Below are 22107 nucleotides of genomic sequence, written 5' to 3'. Positions count from 1 at the left end.
AACTTAGATAAAGTTGAAAATATTTTGGAGCAGAATAACTATCCTACATACTTAGTCAAAAGAATAATAAATAAACACACGTCCAACCGAAGTCATATAGTTAATGTTCCTTCTAACTCGTCTATTTCTTCCTACTTTAGGTTTCCGTACTTACCTGGTCTTTCTCACAGAATAAATAAAATATTTAAGGAGTTGAATGTCAAGTGTGCCTTTTACAACTTATTCACCACGAAGAGATTTTTCACAAATTTGAAATTCAAAACACCTTATAATTTAGAATCAGGAGTAGTATATAAGATACCCTGTGGTAATTGTAACAAGTGTTACATTGGCCAAACAAAACAGTATTTACGCGATAGGATGAAACAACATAAATATGATAGTGAAAATATTGCAAATTTTAACAAAACTGCTTTAACTTTACATCAAATGACTACGGGCCATAAATTTAATTTTGAAGATGTAAAAATTCTTGATAGAGAAGAGGTTGGTTATAGACGTAATATAAGCGAGATGATACACATAAAAAGAAATTATACCGTCAATCATAGAGAAGATGTACAACACCTAAGCATGATCTATTATAATATACTTAGAAAGTAATAAGTAATAGCTGGCCTCGTCAATAGTGTTAAGACCATTCCTGATCAATATTTTATAACCTTATGTTGATGTCATTATCATAAATATAGAAACGGATAAAGTGATGGGATTGTATGTCTGCTCTCCAGGATATTTTGATTTCTTTGTTGAATCCTAATGTTTTTAAAAAGCGTACAATATTGTTCTCGTAACTAGGTAATTTATTTTCATGTTATGTCATATTGTGTGTCTTATAGTATACTTTTTGTATTTATTTACAGCCTTGAAAAAGAAACGATTTGTTTCGAAACGTCGGCATTGTTACACAGTGAACAATAGATAATAAACAGTGTCCAACACTCCCAATATATTCTTTCTTTCCTAATTCTAATACAATGGATGATAACCAAGTTACTATTACATTTTGTTTTCAATTTACACCAAAGAACGATTCGAAATAAAGAAAAATGAAAAATTGATGATGGAAGTAATCCACAGTTCATTACCGATTCCTCCAATTCTCTGCCGAATATCACTCAGTCCTTATCGAGTTTCACGGAGATGAAATTCCTGGAAACAAAGGATCCGGCTGGCATCAGACCGGAAGTACATTTTCATATCGAACACAAACACGCCCCTCCACGAGCATAATGGATCCGTGGTCTGGATGGCTCGGTCAAATATCAGTCGTTGGAACAGACAAATGTGGGTTCAATTAACTTAATTAAATGGAATATGCAAGGCTCTTGGGAGGGTAATAATTATTTGGGGGCACACCAAGGACACCGTCCTCGTAAAAAGGATTTCAAGAGATGAGATACTTTCCGTGTTCAATTACGACGTACGTGCTCTGTGGAAACGACGACGTTTTGATTAGGGCAGCGTATTGGGCTCCAGTTCTTTCAGGGTTTGGAAAAATTCGACTGTGCTTTTTAGAGATAACAATGTCGATTGAACTTACGTGATTTCAGTCAATGTTTTTTCACTAAATCCATCCAAGAAGGTTATTCGGGGAGTACCGCGGATCAATGGTGTGTAGAAGGAAATTCAGCAATACACATAACAGTTTATGAGAAACCATGAGATTTAGAATGATTCACAATGTGAAAAAATCAATGGAACCCAATATTCACAAGCTAGTTTAAGCACTACACTTCATTATCTTTTTCTTACCGAGTCACCAGTGTGTTGGGGTGAAACTTCTTCCATTATATCTTCAACAACATTAATCTAACTTTAGGGCCCTTTTAGTACACAACTTTCTCCCTTCTTTCAGCGCAACTAGTTTAATGAAAAACAGGTTCAATGTTCGGTCAATTCTCGTGGTTGGACTCGATAATGAAAAATGAATCTTTTATAAGTGAAAAAACCATCTGTATTATTTGTTGAAACTTTTCTTTTAAAACTCTCATTATAAGTTTTGTAGTGATGTATCTGGAAGTTTCCAAATTTCAGAATGGTATGGTATAATCTGAACAGATAGAGAACAAGAGCTTCCAATATTTTTAATGATGGTTAATATACAGGGTGTTCCTAAATTGAACGTACAAACAAAAAGGGGAGATTCCTCAAGTGAGTTTAAGAAAAAAAAGTCCCATAAACATGGGGTCGCAAACGTTTCGTTTTCGAGATACAGAGTGTTGAAGTTTGAATTTTTTTCAAGTTTTTTTTCTCGAAATCGTTGGTAGATACGACAAAACTACAAGAGACCGAAAAGTTTAGTATAAGAACAAAGCTTCTTTTTACATTTTTTCAAATTAACAGTTGCTCACCAAAAAAAAGTTCTGCAGAAGAACAGGTGGCAATGTTCCAGAAAAAATATCACCCTGTAGATCTTCTATCGAAATTGCCATGTCACGTGGTGAGAACTCTAAAATGTAATATCTATGCCAAATTTCAGTTGAATATCTTGTGAAGTGTAGATACTATGAGAAAAAAACTTGAAAAAAATTCAAACTTCAACACTCTGTATCTCGAAAACGAAACGTTTGCGACCCCATGTTTATGGGACTTTTTTTTTTAAACTCACTTAAGGAATCTCCTCTTTTCGTTTGTACGTTCAATTTAGGAACACCCTGTACAATAAGTATGTATGACAAACAGTTTTAGATCCTATAGAATTAGGCGTAGCTTAGGGAGCTTAGAGGAAAACCCCAGTAAGAAAACCCTTTCTGAGTGTAGTGGATTGTAAGAAATTAAACTGTTCACAAATATTCGTAAGCTGAAATATTTCATATTGAAAGGCATCTCGTACTGCAAAAATTGATCCTTTCAGTAAGTGTTACCAATTATTGAGTCGAGGCTATTGAAATTTTCACATTTTATTTCAAATTTAAGGTAAACAGTCAACTATCGTCGAAATTTGTGAAAAGGTCATATAATATTCTATGAATGACCGGCGCATTCTCCATTTTGCAACGAAATAAATATTAGAGCGGATTTTGTTCGTATATCGATTGCCTTGGGGTAGGTCCACACAAAGAAATTGTGAATTGAATTGGAGAAATTTTTAACGGAGGATGTTTTATTTTCTGTATAATATTTCCAGTTCTATAACCCAGAGCAGAGGTACGGAATGTACACATTTCTATGATACTAACTTTTGGATCATTCCGACAATTCAGTGGAGAAAACAACTGAAAATGGTGTTATTAGCATATAAGAGATATTATCAGACGTCTATTCCCATAAAAGAATCAAAAACCATAATAAAACGGTATCTCGCATGCATAATTTGATAGAATAACAAGAAAATTATGTAGGTAGTGAATATCAGCTATGTGAAATACTGCAGGATGGAATAAAATAGTTTTCAACAGTGAGTATAACAGTTTCTAGAATAGATTCTTCAATCATTTACTTCTTTCTTTCTAAGATTAGCTTTTTCTAATTTTATTTTTTATAGCAGTTGTCATTCGAATCATTATAATTGGTTAATTTTGGATAGTAGATAGGTATTTCCTGGTTTTTAAAATAATGTGCAGTGTGAGAATAGTTTTGATTGAACTATTGATATTATTCAATTCCATAACAGAAATTCAAATGGAGAATATACTCCGCAGTTTTTTTCTCTGATGAATTTAATTTCACGCATTCAAAATACTGCAACCTACTATATTTTTTATGACAACGCACCGTACGAGTACCCCTAAATTCTTAATGAAGATTCAAGGCTCAAAGAGCTTAGGTTGGCGTTGGATTCCGATCTCATTTTCTCTTTCGTACATTTTTGTATGGAGTACAGATATGGGGAACTGCTTTTCTGTTTTTACATTTTTCATTTTGACAAACTGACGTGGATTAGCACACATGTGTTCAATTTATCCTGCCTTTGGAATTTTTTGACGAAACTGAGAAGTTGATTAGCGGAAGACCTGAAACAGAATTAATGAACAAAGTTAATGAAAATAGGTTCAATCTTTTTCACAGTATTCAAACCATACTGAGCACCAATGTTCACTCTATGATTTCTATAGATTTTCCACAGTATATTATGGTTGGAGAAAGAAAGAACTCCAAATATAAACTACTTTTTCTGATTTCTTTTTCATTCCACCCTGTAATATTCTCGAAAATTGGTAAATAATTATTATATCCAGATAATAATTGGAAAGGAGATCGATAACATAGGAGCTCCTCATTTTAATGAATCGAAAAAAGTTAATGAGAGATAATGTTCCCACGGGCTATCAGTTATGAATCCTCCTCTGGGAAAACAATGGCGTCGATAGCAACAACAATGTAAATTTCAGCTACCTATAGACCTTATCGATTCCTGTCATCAAGGAGCTATGAGTAATCTCATCATTTTGATAAACACTAATCGATTTCCTGTCATCCTCTGTATTAATTACTGTCTCCAAAGTGAGCTTCTACATTAATTGTTGTGATACAGTTCTGCCTCGCTTCTGTACACTTCTCACAAGTGATTTGAGCTTTCCTCAAAAAATTTATTCCATTTTGTGTCTGTGACATGATTCAGATGTTAACAATTGTTGATATTCATGAACTAACTCAACTTCTTCTTGGAATGGTGACACATCCTGTGTTAAATTATATTATTTTTTATCCATTATCTTATTCGAATAATTGAACAATTGAATGCAGGAAAATAATCCTCAATTGGGCGCCAATAAGATTTTTCAATGCACGTTCAATTTTCTACCTTGATACCCCGAATCCAGATTTCCAGGTAGCATTCAATGCCTTCAAGCATCAGTCCAATCTTCAAGTTTATGATCGGAACTAATAAACTCATATTACTCTATACTTGTCTTCGTAAAACTTTCGAAACTCTATTGAAAACTTCTCAAACTTATCTACCTCGGCAGAAACGTCCCGAACAGAGATACCATTCAATAAAACTGGGGCAGATTTTTCAGAAAGTTGTGTTAACAATGGGGCTGAATGTTTTTCGATCAATTCTTTTCAGCGACCAATAGTAATGTATCGATAGGGACATTTGAATAAGTTTTCAGTTGAAAAGGGGGAAATTTCCGTAATGCTGTTGCAAACAGTTGCTTTTTGGGGTTTTGTCAGTGACTTTTTGGAGTTGTCCTCGATTCCCAGTTATTTATCATCAATAATATAAAGGGCCCATTGTTATCAGTGGTTGATGGAATTACTGTTCATATTTCAGCTCAAAATATTGCCTATTGATTTTTGCGCGTCATATTTCTTTCATTTGTCCCTTTTTAATGGAAAAACCAATATATCAGTTAAGATGACTGTTTGTAGCTAGGATATTTATCTCCCACGACTTCTAAGACCACTCAACAAGCTATCAACAAATAGAATGAAGTGCACGGGGCCTAGAATTGAACCATGAGGTACTCCAATATTATTGCTAAATCGTTCTCGAACTTTGTGTTCAGCTGTTATTTATTTACAATCTAAAAACAATGAAGTGGGTGTAAAGAAATGACAACAAGAGACAGATCCTAGAACCAGTTCCTCGTTACAGATCTCAGGGTAAGCAGAGGAAAAATGTTAACGGGGTACCATACGTATGATATATGAAAAGAGAGATAAAAAACTCAGAAAAAACTCTCTGTCTGCCCGTATTAGTGTAATGATATTGAATTTGTGTGAAGAATAAGCTGCAATTTTCATATTGAAGGACATCTTCTACACAGGACAAAATCCAAAAACAAAACCTCTTCCCTCTTCTTGTTACCATGATGGTTGACGAAGTGAGAATAATCTGAAAACAAAAAAGAGATCTCTGCTGACAAAGGAGTGCCGTAATACCATGAAGCAACTGACAGAGACAACAAAGTGACACTACTATGGGTATCAGGCCATTGTGGTGTTGAAGGAAATGAGAAATCCGATGAATTTGCAAAAAGCGCATCAAGGTTAACACCTGCTGGACCTGAGCCTTTATGTGGGCTTGGAAAATACCAATTTCAGGCAGCTGTCCAACAATGGGTGTTGAACAACATAATATCCACTCCTGGACTTACTCAATCAAAGAAATTCGTGATGATTTCGCGGAACTCCACCAGGAACCTGCTAAAGCTGCCACGAGCTGAGCTTCGGGTGACGGTGGGAATGCTGACAGGGTACTGTCGGTACAAATATCATTTGTATCTTATGGGAAAGTCAGCAGATGATATTTGTAGGCTCTGTGGATCAGAAGCAGAAACAGCTGAACACATGGTATGCAAGTGTCCAGAAATGGCGAACCTAAGAACCACTCATATGTGGAAACAGGTCCTGGATACTCACGAGGTAACGGCTTAGGCCCCTAAGGATGTTGTCGGTTTTATCAACATCATTGACGACCTCCTTGGGTTCCTATAAATGAGTGAAATCGGGATTAAATTTGGGAAGGAGTGGAATTCATAATTCATTCCAAGTCTTCGAGATTGCCACCTGTCGGCGAATAAGAGGTGGCACGATGTTTGAAAGAACGATAACCGACGCAGAGGTGTAGATATGATGGATGTAGTAGCAATCCTCATAGAATAATTGAGTAGGATAACGATTTTATTGATGTGAGCACTGTTCAACCAAACAGAGCAGCAGCAGAAAAAAACTAAGGCCGAATATGCCGTACGAAGTGGCTCCATGAAGGACCAGCTAATTTCTGAAGTATATTGTTGAGTTGTTGATCTCTAGAGACTAAGGGTGAAGTAGATACTGCTCATTGTTTTCGCTCCTGGAAAAATCCTCGAATTAAAACGCCTGCTGAGATAAAAAAACCCCAAGTGGACACTCCCCTGCCTTCGAACTATTTACAACATCCACGTCTGCGTCGAGAAAGTAATTTGCGAGAAATTTATCAATGCCACAAGAGCCATACGTAATGAACCCGATGCAATAACCGAAACTCCAACTACGTCGAATAGAACCCTTGTTACCGCAGCTTAGGTCGGTCGTATCTCGGATTTTCAGTCGTCTGGATACGATCGTAGGCTGCTTGCAAGCGGCCTCCCTCAGGATCTCACATCTGGCAGATAACTAATATTTAATTGGTGTTCTAATCGCACATTCATTCCTCCGATAGTTGGCCATCGATTCGGGTAACTGCCCGGTAAATGAATGGTCCAGATATGATCCGAAGACTGTTTGGTCGAGGGCCTGATGACGTGATTAAAATTGACCGTGGGTATCTGGGTGAAGCAGACTAATTGAATTATGTTCGACCCTGGCTATCGTGATTTTCTCGTTATCGTTCCTTACCACGAGCTCGTTATTTTGAAACAGTGTCTTTATTCGTTTACGTTTTTGCTGAGTTTTGGTCTAAACTAGGTTACCAATTATAAAGGGTGCCCTAACACAAACGATATATGGAAAACAACGAGCTAGAAGCTACCAATGTTTTCTTATTTAAAAAGGTCTTTCTGTTATTCTTACTTCTGCAACAGTGTTGTAAAATACTGTAGAGTATAAAAAGAGTGTAAAAGACAGTAGAGTACTAGGCTGAGCTCTTTAATTCATTTAGTGCACTTAATGCAACTCTCGTGTATTTCATCGGCAGCTTCTTGTGATCTTCTTCATTTTATAATTTCTATATGTCGTTGTAGACCTGCTTATCCAGTTTCATCTCCTTATAATGCAAGCAGTAATCTTGTGGTTGAGTATTCGTTGTTTCTCACGTAGAAGCTTTCCTCAAAAGGTTGCTGAGTAATTTGCATTATTTCATCGAATATCCTGTACATGCCATTAGGTATATAAATCCTGCCAAACTCTGAATGCCTTGATCTAATGATCCAAAGCCCATAGCCAAAGATTATAGAGTAGAAAGATATGAAACGCCCTCATATCGCTAGTACTAAAAACCGACTACATTTTGGCCAGTGAAAACACATGTGACCACGAGATGGCGCTGAAAACGTATTGTCAATACAAAAAAAGTGTTTAATAATAGTTTTCTGCGCCAAATTTGAATTCTATTCCTTGTATTGAATTTCAATATTGACCTTATTGAGACCAGAAAACAAACATCCTGAGCGACAAAACAAAAGGATGGTTTTATTTTGTGACCAGGATGTTAGTTTTCATCTGAACATTGTTTGGAATCAATTGGTATCAATGAAATACGCTATTGGATGTGATAAATTTTTATTTGCAATCTATAAAAAATTTACAAAAATTTGAAATCATGAACAACGAATAGAGCTTTGACTGGGACACAAGAGTATATGGTTATCTGCTATAGGTACATCAAAGGTGTTTTTTCTGTGAAAACGTTTTCAATTGATAAACTTAGTTGAATTTGTACAATTTATATCAGAAATTAATATTAATTCCTAGGATACACATTTCCGTTACTTACATATTATTTACAAAATTTTTAGAACCATAATTGAAAAAAACCTTACAGAGGTATACAAGCTCGTCAGTATAATTTCTTCATGCTTTTTTATGATTTCTCCATGGTCTTTATGACACAATATACAAATTGATTAATGAATGAACAAAACACTCACAGAAGGTTTCATAAAACTTTGACTTTTTAAACAACAATTTGACAGAAACCCAAACAGAAATCCATAAAGCTTTTGCATTTCTGAATCTATTGAAGGCAATTGAGAATCTTTGAATGGACGTATAAAAGTCATAATTTCCCTTAAATGGGCCCTTCATGCAAGGGATGCTCCCTGCATACAACAATTCACGTGGATGAACAGTTCTCAATTGAATTGAAGTAAAATCTTCAGTGCACACGGTGTAGTCAGTAGTGTTTGCAGGCCTTTACGTCCTGAAAATTTTATTCACTTCGTAGCACTGAAAATGAAAATCAATGAATGACCGAGTCACGTGTTACCAGTTTTAATACATTCCCATTTTCCTCAGTAAAATTCATTTTATTTGATCCACAGAGCTTCACCATACAATAATTTTCGAACAATATTTTGAGGTTTTCACCAAGAAATTCAATAATCAGCAACTAGAACGAGCTTGATAAACAAAAGGCGGTTCGAGAATCAAAACATTCAAAACTTCTTTGATCAAAATGGGCATCTGAAATCTCAGAAATTTCATATGTTTCTGTAAATGTCCCTCGAATTGATATTTTAACCAGTCTTAAAAACACATTTGAAACATAGATGGCGCTCACATCACTTTAGTTGCTTCGTTTCCTATCTTTCTACTCCATAATCTTTGCCTATAGCCAGCTTATTTTGGATATGTATTCTGTTTGTTTCAATAAGTGTTGTTCTGCCAAGTGTTCTTTTCAGGTTAAGCTGGCCTAAGTTTCAGATGTTCAGTTCTTTTTGCAAGACAGTTGGCTACAGTGGCGGGAAATAAAATCATTCTTCGATAATCGCAACAGTTTTTCACCTTTTGGGGTAATTAGTTCATATTAATTGTTCTATATGTATAACTATTGAGATATTCGAAGAAAATCCTTGTAACACTTCGATAGCAATAACCGATATCTCCAGTGCATGACAAAGGGAAATCATTACGCGACAGCAGAGTTATCCAATATACAATTTTCCAGATATGGATTCACAAGGACTTATAGTTTCAGTTATTCTATTGTCATAAGTTTCTCCCTTGAAGCCAACGAAATACGTAATAATTAATCGCAGTATTAGCACAAAACTCGATTTTCATTCAAATTTGATTAATGAACTAGTATTTAATTGTGCTTGAAATACACAATAACAATCCACATTCAATTCAGCTGCCTCGGTTTTCTATTCAGCTTTTATGTGAACTCAATGCAGAACAACTCGCGAAGAACTATATGTATTAATTGAAACTGAAAATGAATAGGGTTGATAAACGAATCTACGATTGAATTAGCTGGATTTTATGCGTTCAAGAACTGGGAGCTCTTTGATGGAATGGTGATTCGATTGTTGAGAAGATATTCTACAGGTATTGGATGAAGTTGTTATGGCGAATTAAAACAGTTAATCGCATTTCATTGGAGGGTATAAATGCCATGAATCACTATTTCATGGAGTGCTCCAGAGTGCAATTTCTCAACCGTTATAATGGGATTCTTGCTGAAATCCTATCGGGAATTTTCAGAGAACAGTGAAGTACTCTTTGGCAATAATTGTTCACTTTCTATTCGAAATGAAAGCTTTGAATTAGTTCGAAATTTAATCAATATACGAGGATATATTGAAAAATTCTTAGCCTACTATAGAACCAAACAAAATTTCAATGTCCAAATATTTTATCACTCAACATATTCTCCTCTTGATTGGATACATTTTTTACAGCGAACCTGCAACGTCTCTAGACCTTTCAAACAAAATGTTTCGACTTGCTCTGCAAACCAGACCTCTACAGCTTTTTTTACCTCCTCTTTGGAAGAAAATTTACGACCTTTCAAACTTTTTTTCAGTTGAGGAAAGATATGATAGTAGGATGGAGCCAAATCTGGTGAATAAGGGGGGTATTTTAGTAAATCAAACCCTAAATCACGAATGTTTTGCTTCGCAACATGAGATTTGTGTGCAGGGGTGTTGTCCTGGAAAAACAAAATACCTTTGGATAGCTTTCCGCGTCTTTTATCTTCAATTTTTTCCCGTAGAGTGATCACTAATGTCGAATAGTAATCTCCGGTCAATTTGGTATTTCGTTCCAATATATTTCACTAAGGGTGGCGAATGACGGTCATAGGAACATATAGGCAGTTTATTGTTCAATCAGCAACGTTTCGGCTAATATGTAGCCTTTATCAAGCTAAAATATGAAATGTTTTAGATCAATGTTACAAAATCAGAATTACAAAACATAAAAAATAAATCATCTTGATAAGATTGTTAATCGTTAGACTGATTTGGATTGTACAATTGAGTGATTTCTTTCAATCGCGCCACATCGTTTGGTTGTTGATGCTCTATCCTGATTTGTCTTTTAACTCTTCATGACTTTGTTTTTTCTGACAATGAATTTTTTAAATCAAATTGTTGATGATTTGTTCTGAAGGTTAGTCCCTTCACCATTGATGGCTTTTTGTTGTTCTTTGAATGTCTTACATCGTTTTATTTTTTATATTTTGTAATTCTGATTTTGTAACATTGATCTAAAACATTTCATATTTTAGCTTGATAAAGGCTACATATTAGCCGAAACGTTGCTGATTGAACAATAAACTGCATATATGTTCCTATGAGCGTCATTCGCCACCCTTAGTAATCTCCGGTTATTGTTCTACCTTTATCCAAAAAATCAATCATGATTACTTCATGGCAATCCCAAAAAACTGAAGCAAGAACTTTTCCAGCAGATTTTTGGACACGAATTTTTTTAGGTCGCTATCCATTGATTTTTGCTTTGTTTCTGGATCGTAGAAATGTACCCAAGTCTCATCCATAGTAACAATTCGGTTTAAGAAGTGTACATCGTTTTCAAATCGAGCACAGATCGAACGCGATGCTTCTACCCTTGCACACTTTTGGTCAACATTAAAACATTTGGGGATCCATTTTGCAGCAATTTTTCTCATGTCCAAATTGACGTGGACTATATGATGAACGTGTTCGTATGAAATATTCAATGGCTTCAGATATCCGTTTAAGCCCAATGTCATGTCATGAACTGCATCTATATTTTTCGGGGACTGACACAGAAACTGGCCTTCCCGATCGGTCATCATCTTCAATGGAAAATTTACCTCTTTTGAAGCTTGCAGTCCAATTTTTCACGGTCGCATACGAAGGACATTAAACACCAAGGGTATTAAGCATATCTTCGTAAATCTGCTTACCTCTTAACCCTTTCAAATACAGGTACTTGATGATGGCTCGATACTCCAATTTTTCGGTGGACATCTCCTTTCTTTTAATTTATTGCGTAAAGCCCGTTTGCAACAGCCGAGAATTCTCTAGAGAATTTACTCGAAAATTCATGCGCCGTGAATTATATACCGTTACATACGCACTTTCGGTAGAATTCTCTGTTCACTTGCGTACAAAATAATCTCTGCCGTTTTCTTGCGAGAATTTTGTAGAGAATTCTCCAGAGAATTCTAGGCTGTTGCAAACGGGCTTAACTCTGGTTTACTTTTTTGACCTCAAACTTCACACTGACACTTCTAATGAGTTATTGTTCGTTGCTATGGTAACGCAATACTTTTTTATGCATGGAACTGGTCTAGACCAACTAGATATCAATACATTCTTGTACACTTTATTTTACAAGGGTGGCATTGACAAATCTTTTTGTGTGCCATTTGGTGAGCATAAGGGAAATTATGATATATTTTATAAGTGTTATGTTAAGGCGGAAGGAAGAAACTGAGATTCATTTCTATCTACCTGGAAAACAATTTACATTCAAAGAATAATGTGAAGTGAAACTGAAAGATGAAGTGATATAATTATGAAATTAAGTCAAGTATCAGCTACCCTTACTCAATATTCGGAATCAAATCAGGGTGCCCCACAACATCCAGCCCAACAACGCCAATAAAGTTTAGCACTCTCGAACCTGGAAGCCATCTTTCAACGCATCAAATTTCCTGAAAAATGATCCGGCGATATTATGAGCATTTTATAGCCGTATCCATTATTTTCACTTATCCATCTCTTTGAACGCGAGATGCAAAAATATTCAATTTATTCTCAGTTGCGAGATTCGGTTCCTTTCTACCCAATAACGAACGTCTCCCCGTCTGAGAAATTGCGCGTGCTTCGTAAAAATCAAGAAGGGAGAACGTCTGGGCTATCCAGAAAGGAATTCATTAAAGGAACGTCATTATATCAACGTGGAATCGAAAACACTTGCCGAGATGAGTTATCCCGCCTTTGTGTGGGAAGCTGAAATTTTTCCGTGGGGCGCGTTTTTTTTGTTGCTATCCGAGGGGTTTGAAACCGATTTTAGCGGCAATTTAGCTTTTCGTCGGATGCCGGAATTGTTTGATTCACTGCCGGTATCGGGGAGCAGAGGCGGTACAGAGTTTTTCCAGAAGCTACCCAATAAATCCATGGCGAAATACCACATTAAACTGAACGTGCAACATCGTGAACGATGTGGGTGGACACAGGTCCTAATGCTGGGTACAGACTTGTAACAGAACTTAGGATTGTACCCACATTACAACCAAATTCAAATTTCGGAAATTTTCGAGCGCTTTTTGGCATATAGCGAGTGGTATAGACCGAAATAGTAAGGGCCTATCTCTCCGAGATACACCAGACGAAACTGTGACTCCAGGTCAGTGGAGTGGTCTCTCAAGGACTAGACGGGGATTGGATGCTGTTCAAAAAGTGCACTTTTTGAACAGCATCTCTCAACAAACCTGATAATAACTATTAAGAAAGTTCATTATTACTAATAACGAAGCTTATTATATATTAACGAAAAACTCAATTCATTAGTAGTAAATATATTTCAATATATTAATAAATAAGAAATATTTATTTAAGGATATCCAATAAAACATTTATTTCTGAGAAATAAAGATTCATTACGCCATATTCGAATATAGCCCATATTACGTATTAATAAATATGCATTATAGTTAATAAATTGTTTTCTCAGTGTGCCTCGTCACTACTGAAATAACTTGCTCATGAGCAACCGACCCTAAGGAACTCATAGAGCCCTTCCGCATCTACCTGCCCTCACCACAGTCCGAGCAATGACCCTATCTACAAAAAGACAAAAAAAAAATATTAAAGGCGTAAACAGACTTGTAATTTCTTAGGGCTAATTGCGACTGTGTGCCCTCCTGTGACCGAAAAGACCAACCGTGACCTGCAGATCCTTCCACACTCAGGGAACATCGGTTGGAAACCGGATGGTGATAGAGTTAGGGTTCGAGGCATACATCATTCATCCATTCATTCATTGCTGTATTCCGTTACCGAGAATAAATCGGTGTGCCCTCCTGTGACTGAAGAGACCCAACCGTGACCTACAGATCCTTCCACACTCAGGGCATGGATTGACACCAACCAGATATGGCCGCCGCTGCATCCTTCTCGAGTCTCCATTATAACTATGTACCAAAGACCTCCACTGGGACCTGTCCAACGCTAGTTGTTCCCAGTTATGATTGGCATTAACTGGTTTAAGGGATTGATGCAGTATATCCTTAAACCGCTTATACTGGCCTCCTGGTTTTCGGGCTCCCTCTGTGAATTCGCTATACAAAGCTATTTTGGGGAGTCTTGTGTCTTGCATCCTCAGAATGTGGCTGCTCCATCTGAGTTGGGCCCTCGCTACTTGAGTCTCAATTGTTGTACAACTGGCGCGTTGTAAGACTTCTGCATTCGAAACTTTGTGGAACCATCTGATGTACATTATCTGTCTTAGATGACGTTGTTGCGTTTGTTAGAGCTGTTTAATATGTCGCCTGTAGGGCGTCCAGCTTTCGCTTCCGTAAAGAAGCGTTGGGAGGACCACTGCTTTGTAAACAGCTGTCTTGGTCTTCAGATTGAGGTCGTGATTTTGAAACACTCTGTCCTTCAGCTTCCAGAATGCGCGTGATGCCGAATTGATACGGTTTTGTATTTCCGTGTCTAGATTAGCCCTACTATTTATGAAGCTTTCCAAGTATTTGAACTGGGTGGACACAGGTCATAAAGCTGGGTACAGACATGTAACAGAACTACTTTGGATCGTACCCACATTACAACCAAATTCCGATTTCGGAAATTTTCGACCGCTTTTTGACATACAGCGAGCGGTATAGCCCGAAAAAGTAAGGGCCTATCTTTCCGAGACACACCAGACCCAACTGTTTTTTTTTTGGTTAGCAGAGGGAAAATCTGCAAGTCAGACGAACCACCCTCTCCTGAGGGGGAACAAGTGTGGGGATTCTCACTCTCCTGAGCTCGAGGCCCACTAAAAACCCTTAACTGCTTCTTGAATATTGGTTCCGCGCATTTGCCTATAAACCGTTCATCTCTTAGTCGGTTTTCTTCTCGCACACTATCGTGCTGGGATTTATGTGTTTATCCTCTATAGGGTAACACTTTATTGGATTATTCAATAAGTTTCTGTTCTTATTTTAATCTCTTTTTAATTAATCTCTTGGTCTCCTTCGGTAAATTCGCATTCTCCTTTTGTCTTCCTCTGGGTCGTAGTCCACTAGTCTCCTGAGTTCTTGATTCGGATGGTTTTTCGCTGTTTCGAATAATTTCTCTGCTTTTCTGTTTATGAATTTCGTTATGGTTTCCCATTTTAGGTCCCTATAAATCTGTCTATTCCTGACAAACCAAGGTGCATCTATTGCACATCGTAGCAGCTTGTTTTCAGTGGCCTGAATTCTTTTGATATGGCTCTTTGCCGCGAAATCCCAGGCAACTGATCCATAAGTCAGTTGAGGCCTAGCAACGGCTTTGATTATTTTCAATTTTGTCTCTTTCGACATGTGGCTTCTTCTTCCTATCAGAGGGTAGAGTCTATTTATCGCTGCTTTCGTTTTGTCGATTGGTTTTTTGATATGACTTTTCCAAGTAAGTCCTTTGTCAAGCGTTATTCCTAAATATTTCAATATTTGGCTTCATTTTTCCAGTCGATTTCTTCGCCGTCAACTTCTAGATTCGTTGTGGGTCGCAGTCCTCTCTTCTGTAGTAATATTGCTTGGCTCTTTTGTCCATTGAGTTTGATTTTCCACTTTATGCACCAGTCATTTCGTTTCTTGTAGAACTCGTTCTATTACTTCTGGGTTGCGGTGAGACCAAACTGTGACTTCAGGTTAGTGGAGTGGTCTCTCATGGGCTAGACAGGGATCGACTGCTGTTAAAAAAGTGCCTGGTCACTACTGAAATAAGTTGCTCTTGGGCAACCGACCCTAAGGAACTCAAAGAGCCCTTCCGCATCTACCTGCCCTCACCACAGCCCGAGCAATGACCCTTTTAAACTCGTCAATCGACAATGTATAAAAAATATTCAACCAGATTTTAGTCTATGAAATCTTTATCAATGTTATCTTGTGATATTCTTCTGCATATTATGTTGAATCATATATCTGCCAGGTTCAAAGTTTTTTAACCTTAGAATATTTCTTCTGCAGGTATTAATTTTTTGGAATCTAGTTTCAGCGTTGCAGCTCCTGATTGAAATTTGTTTTATTGATTGCAACGTGGTTAGGATGAAAGCTTATTCCAGATATACTCACAGTTAAAACCATCCATCGAATCCGAACAATAATGGAGGAATTATATAAATCGGCTTTATCATCTGGCTCAGGGAGAAACAAATGTGATTCTAGTACGTGAAATAATCTCCATCCAAATGTTTATTCTATGCCTTGTATAATTGTACCATGGATTCAACAAGTTCCTAGTAACTGAATATGTGAACTCAGTAAGGAATCAACTCTGCACTGACGGAAGTAACATTTCATTTTTATTTACCTTTTTAATCTTGGACATTTCGTTCTTATTTTACTAAAACATGTTCTTTTTCCACCATTCTTGTAATGTTCAAGAGAACATTACAAGTTCTGACAATAAAAAACGTACTGAACCAGTCAGTGCTTGTTTACAGTCTATTTGGACGTCCACCTTTCTTTACATGTATATGTATTGGTTTATGTATCTTTTCAATAGAGCCTCTTCTATTCCCTGATTTCATTGTTTCCTTGGTTTTCCTTTCGTCCTTCTTCTTCCTGGATTCCATGTCCAACCTTGTCTGGTAGTCTCTCATCTCTGAGTCTTCTCAAATGAGCCATATGGCTCATAATTAAATTGAAAAACTGAGTTTTTACTATCGTGGTTGAATAACTCATGTTAGTGAAAATTATATAGATTTTCAGTTAATACCACCTTAATGGCTTTGTCTCCACTTTATGGATGAGAGTCATCTCCAAAATCGTTCTTGTTGTAAATTTCAATGTTATGGCAGCCAGAAAGTCGTAAATCAGAAACCTTCCATTTTGCCAATATATTTTCATATCGATTTTATGCAAGCTCAGATATAATATGGGAATTTCACTTCATGCCTCTTTTATCGTGAGCCCTACGTACGCGCCCATATTATGGTACCACGTCAAAGTTTATCAGAATATTTCAGGTGGAAAATTCGGAATAATACATCTCGTTCAGGACAGGACTAAGGTTTTGTGCCGTTTGTTACGATACAAAAATCAGGAAGCATCTCAATAAAGAATAAAGCAAGTTGAGGTTCTTCAGATTGAATAGTTTTTGGGACCAATTGGTTCCAGATACAATCTTGAAAATGGTACTCGAATGTTTACGAAATCAAAATTCAAATTTCTTCATGTTAGCATTATCCTTCTCTATCTTGCAGTACGAAAAATGCTGCAGATAAATTCCGTTTAACAAAAATCGATGACTCTTTCTTAAGAAAACTTTTTCAGACTCTTATGAATATATCCATTAAATTATTTCTAAATAGTTTACAGGTAGGTAGGCTTTTGACATATCTCCGAAGTCATGTTATGAAAAAACACTAAAAAGTTTTTCAGTTGTGTGAAGTTTTTCATTTAAATTCAATAGTAAAGGAGTATATTGGATTTTCTCTTGTGTTTCTATCCAGTTTTCATCTTTCAAATGACATATTTATTGACCGACAATTTTGTGTCACATTTCAACTTTTTTTCCAAAAACAAGAGCTTCCTGAGTGTGGTCCTGATCCGCAATAAACGTTGAAATTTGTGACGTGATCGAAACCCCTAGTGAATACTTCACCGCCAAGTTTGCAATATCGATCGATTGGGTATCGTCAATATTTAAAACGCAATTGAAAGAGAATTGTGCTGCTCTTTATTGGAGTGGTTTCCATTCCCAAACCATTGGGAATGATGATATTTCTCAGTTATACTCATTTTAGGAATGAGCTACTTGATATAGAGGTTTTTACCCTCCAATAAAATATACCCTAATCCGAGAACAATATCCAAAGGGTTATTAATAAAATGGTTACTTGTTACTCCTTCAATTCTTCAGCTTTGGTTTGATCATCATTCAATTTTATAGGAACCAATCGCTGTTTCCTCTGATGTAAAACGTAAACTATGTTATTTATCCTCGCCATGAAAATGGGAATATTTGTGGCTCATTTATGGCTTGACTGTTATTAATTTTTCATAGTGGCAACGGTTTTTGTGGTTTCAGAGAAGTTAGGCATTAGTCCATAATATTCAGTTCATAAAGCTTCGAATTTTCAAACCTGTGTGTTTAACTGTGTTGAATATGTTTGATTATGTGTCAACTGAACAGCATTTATGAGTATTTAATTTTATACTTCAATTGGAAGAAAAGTGCAGCTGTAATGCATCAAATGCTTGTGGAAGTTTATGCTCCAACTGATAAATCATGAATGAGTTATAATAAAAACGAAATGATTGATGAAAGGTCTTCTTTATCGTGGAGTATTGTTTGTCGTGCCGTTGAGTTAGTGAAGCAAGTTACTCCTGTGTTATTGCTGCAATCCATTTCAATTAGGGACATGCATTTGCCATTTCTATATATGTGTTGCTTAGCATGAATTATGGATGTAATAAATGTAATTTATATCCCATAATATCTCCGGAGCGATATTTCTCTACAAGCATCAAAACTATTCCTATGTGGGTGAGAGAAGGGAAGTTTTTCTCTATTGGTCAACGAACAAATTCATGCGACAATATTTTCATTGTCACTGGAATTCGAAATCATTAATTGCCTTTCACAACTACAAAATTGGTAGATCGATGTCATCTAATGGGATACCATGGTACCAAATGGTATTTTAATGAATATGGAGTTTTAGAGAATAAGGATGTGTTCTTGAAAAATTGGTCCATTTTTTCCATATTTTATTCACTCTACGCCGGACGATATTAAGAAATAATGAACCCATAATGTGACGAATGCTTTGAAAAGTGGTACTGCAGTCAGCAGTATACAATAAAAGCTGGATATTTCTCTCTGGTGAGTTTCCACGAGGGTTATAAAATTTTATACCTCATTATCCGCTTATAGTTTCCCCATACGATGCTCTTCGAACCATTCCTCAGATTCGAGATGAAATATAATGTTCCCTATCTCCGTTTACGATCCTTTCTCAAGAGATCCTTCAACAGAATCGATAGTCCATGCAGTTTTCTTGAAAGATGGGATAACAAGTTAATCAAAAAGTCGATTGCGAGATTAATTCGATATTTCCAAGATCGAGTGTGAAGAAATAGATCTGAACCCAATTTAAAGTTTCTCAGAAGGGAAAAATATGATTTCTCCTAATAGGGGAACCATGAGCAATTGCTGATGTTTATATCGTTTCATCATTTCTCCTCAGCTTGATTTTATAACCATGAAATCTGATTCTCATCGCAACAACAAATCAGAAAGCAGAGGGAAATATACTCGACATCTAAAATTGTTAAGGGAAGATTTATCGTTGCGTAATTAAGTCAACACCCCTAGGTTCCTTTTCATACTCATTAAAGTCTCCCGCACTCTTTACCCGCTGTGTTCACTAATTCGGTTTTATTTTTAGACCAGATGAAAATTATAACACCAGAATTCCTGATAAGATAAGCCAGTCACGATGATTATATTTTTTTGGGGGTTGCTATTGGCCAGTAATTAAATATTTGATGTACCTATATGATATTCATAATTAAGAGTTTCGTTGAAAATAATAAAATTGTACCATGAAAAACATCAATATACAGGGTGTCCCGGAAAATGTGGGAAATTTCTCGGATTCAGGTAGAACATAAAAAATGAAGATGACAACTTCCCATAATTTTTTTTCCTACCGGCCCTCCCTACGAAGATACGACCTCCTGAATGACGCCACTGGAAATCCATTTTAGTGAAATAAGTTTCAAACTACTCGATATAATTTGATGAAAATTTGATATGATTAATAGTAGTAAGGACCTCTTATATCACTGCACTCAAATTTCAATTAGCTTGTTCAGTTTACCAGGAGCGGACTGGGTTGTACATTTTAATGCTTACATTTTTAACAGCCTGTATGATAAGGTGCAAAAAAAACAAATTTGGATACCTTGAACTTTAAGCTAAAGAAAAGCTACTCTTGTTCAGTGTCGATAAAATGAACCGTTTTCGAAAAAAAAATAATGAAAGAAGTAAGTAATTTTTGAATTTCTATTAAAAATAACATGAAGTCTAGTTTTTTGTCTGCAATAAAGTGTGATACGAAAGTTATTGAAGGAGCAAAAAACTTTTATTTTGTGTTATACAACAATATAAAAAAAAATGAATTTCCAGTGGCGTCATTTAGGAGGTCGTATCTTCGTAGGGAGGGCCGCTAGGAAAAAAAATTATGGGAACTTGTCATCTTATTTTTTATGTTCTATCTGAATCCGAGAGATTTCCCACATTTTTCGGGACACCCTGTATAGATTCGAAATACGAAGTGATGTTTCTACCCTGAACACTTTAGATGAGGATTAATAAGTCCGGCCCTGGAATATTGATATTATTGATTCCTCTCTGACTCTCAGTATGTGTCAATAACGTTACAAGTTTCAATGAATCCCGTTGATAAGTGAGGCTTTGATGATGGTCTCAGTATTTCCATGAATTTCGAAAATCACCCTGTAGTTTTCTTAAAATATCTTTTGTATCAACATAAGATATAGTGACCGTTCAGAGGTCCTGCTATTCTAGAAAACTACGCGTGACAAACTTACTTGTATGGTCCCTAAAGAACAATCTTACTTAAACATTATTTATCCTTCTGGGAACCTTTCTAGCAAATTGATCAGGGGATAATTGCCGTTTCTTGTATATTGTAATATTAGGAGGAAGAAAAAGGGAATTGAAGGTCTTTTACTTGTTAGAATGATTGTAATCGATATAAGATTATATAATCCAGAAAAATCAATTTTCTTGCTAAAGAGATTTAGATGCGTGACATCATTCAACTGACGATATTTTCCTTAAACATCATCGTAATGGGAGTTCGAAGTTTTTCCAGTTTGTGTCATATTTTTTCCGAAAACAATTACGAAACGATGTGAAACTGTTGATGTATTTGCATAAACGTTATTTTTCGTTATTCCAACAAGAAAATTTCAGTTTGGCAGATTCAGCTGTAGAGAATGGAGGGCGCAATTTTCAAAGTGGCTAACAATTCATTTGTACTGTTATACGAAGGAGACATAGGAAAAGTGGTCGGCCGGTTTCTAAAGACACGACGCAGACGTCTAGCGGCGTTTTTACTGCGAAGAAATCATCATGAGAAGACGAGTCCATTGAGGCATTTACTGCGATTGGTTGTTCTACATGGCATGGAGCTTCAAAGAGGCCTCAGAATAATGGATAGTCTGACGATCTTTTTTTTTCTCTATCTCGTGTAGTCAGTTCAGGAAGTGGCATCAGTGTAGACATTCTCCACAGTGAGATGTTTTAATATACGTAACTGGCTAGACAATAATTGTTGACAGGCTGTTTTTAGCTGGAATATTTTTAGTTTTATACACAATTTTGTTGTTTCGAATCGAACTTATCCTGCTATTATCGGCATCATCATCATCTTTTGTTCAGTTATATGACGGTTGTCATAAAGCTTGATCGGGGAATCAACGCTTGATTGACGAATATACGTCAATTATTTTCAATCAATAATTCAGTCATGATTATTCAGAATATCATTCTCGCATCAAATTATGATGTTTATACGTCCATTCAATTATTCTCAATTGCTACTTCTTCAATATATTCAGAAATGAAAAGGTTTCAAGGATTTTGTTTAAGAAATCGAGTGACTGTCGAATCGTTGATCGGACAATCAAAGTTTTATGAAACCAGCTGTAAATCTTCAACAATAAGTGATTCCAAGCTGGAAGATGTGATGTATTCGAAAAAGGGGAGCTTCAAATGAAAAATAATTCAATAAGAAAGCCCTATCCTATATACATTGAATTGGAACGTTGCATATATCGCCCCATAAATCGTACAAACCGATTGCAGTATAAACATCAACAAAATTTCGGTATAACTACAGAATGGGCCTTGGGGGATTAACCTATTTGGAGTGGTGGTTATGGGCAGCATGCTTATGTTAGTAACTATCTTCAGACCTATCGAAATTCAGTGTTGTGCCCCAAAACTTTACCCTATAATCTGCCTCTCTGAAATTGTTTGATTAACCTAACCTCACCTAGATTACTCCAAC

The 22107-nt window shown here is 36.3% G+C and overlaps 1 protein-coding gene and 1 long non-coding RNA gene across 5 annotated transcripts in view; both read left to right on the top strand.

Moving 5' to 3' along the window:
• LOC123315509 (Kv channel-interacting protein 1) overlaps positions 1-22107 on the top strand; it is a 143775-nt gene that overhangs the window by 53340 nt on the left and 68328 nt on the right. The window lies entirely within an intron of this gene.
• Positions 736-943, top strand: LOC123315511. Its single transcript, XR_006537963.1, has 2 exons — positions 736-798; positions 864-943. It is a non-coding gene; the product is annotated as an uncharacterized LOC123315511 (long non-coding RNA).

This window comes from Coccinella septempunctata, chromosome 6 (assembly GCF_907165205.1).
Source record: "Coccinella septempunctata chromosome 6, icCocSept1.1, whole genome shotgun sequence".
In the NCBI taxonomy this organism is placed as follows: Eukaryota; Metazoa; Arthropoda; class Insecta; order Coleoptera; family Coccinellidae; genus Coccinella; species Coccinella septempunctata.
This window is presented reverse-complemented; position numbering and strand designations above follow the sequence as displayed.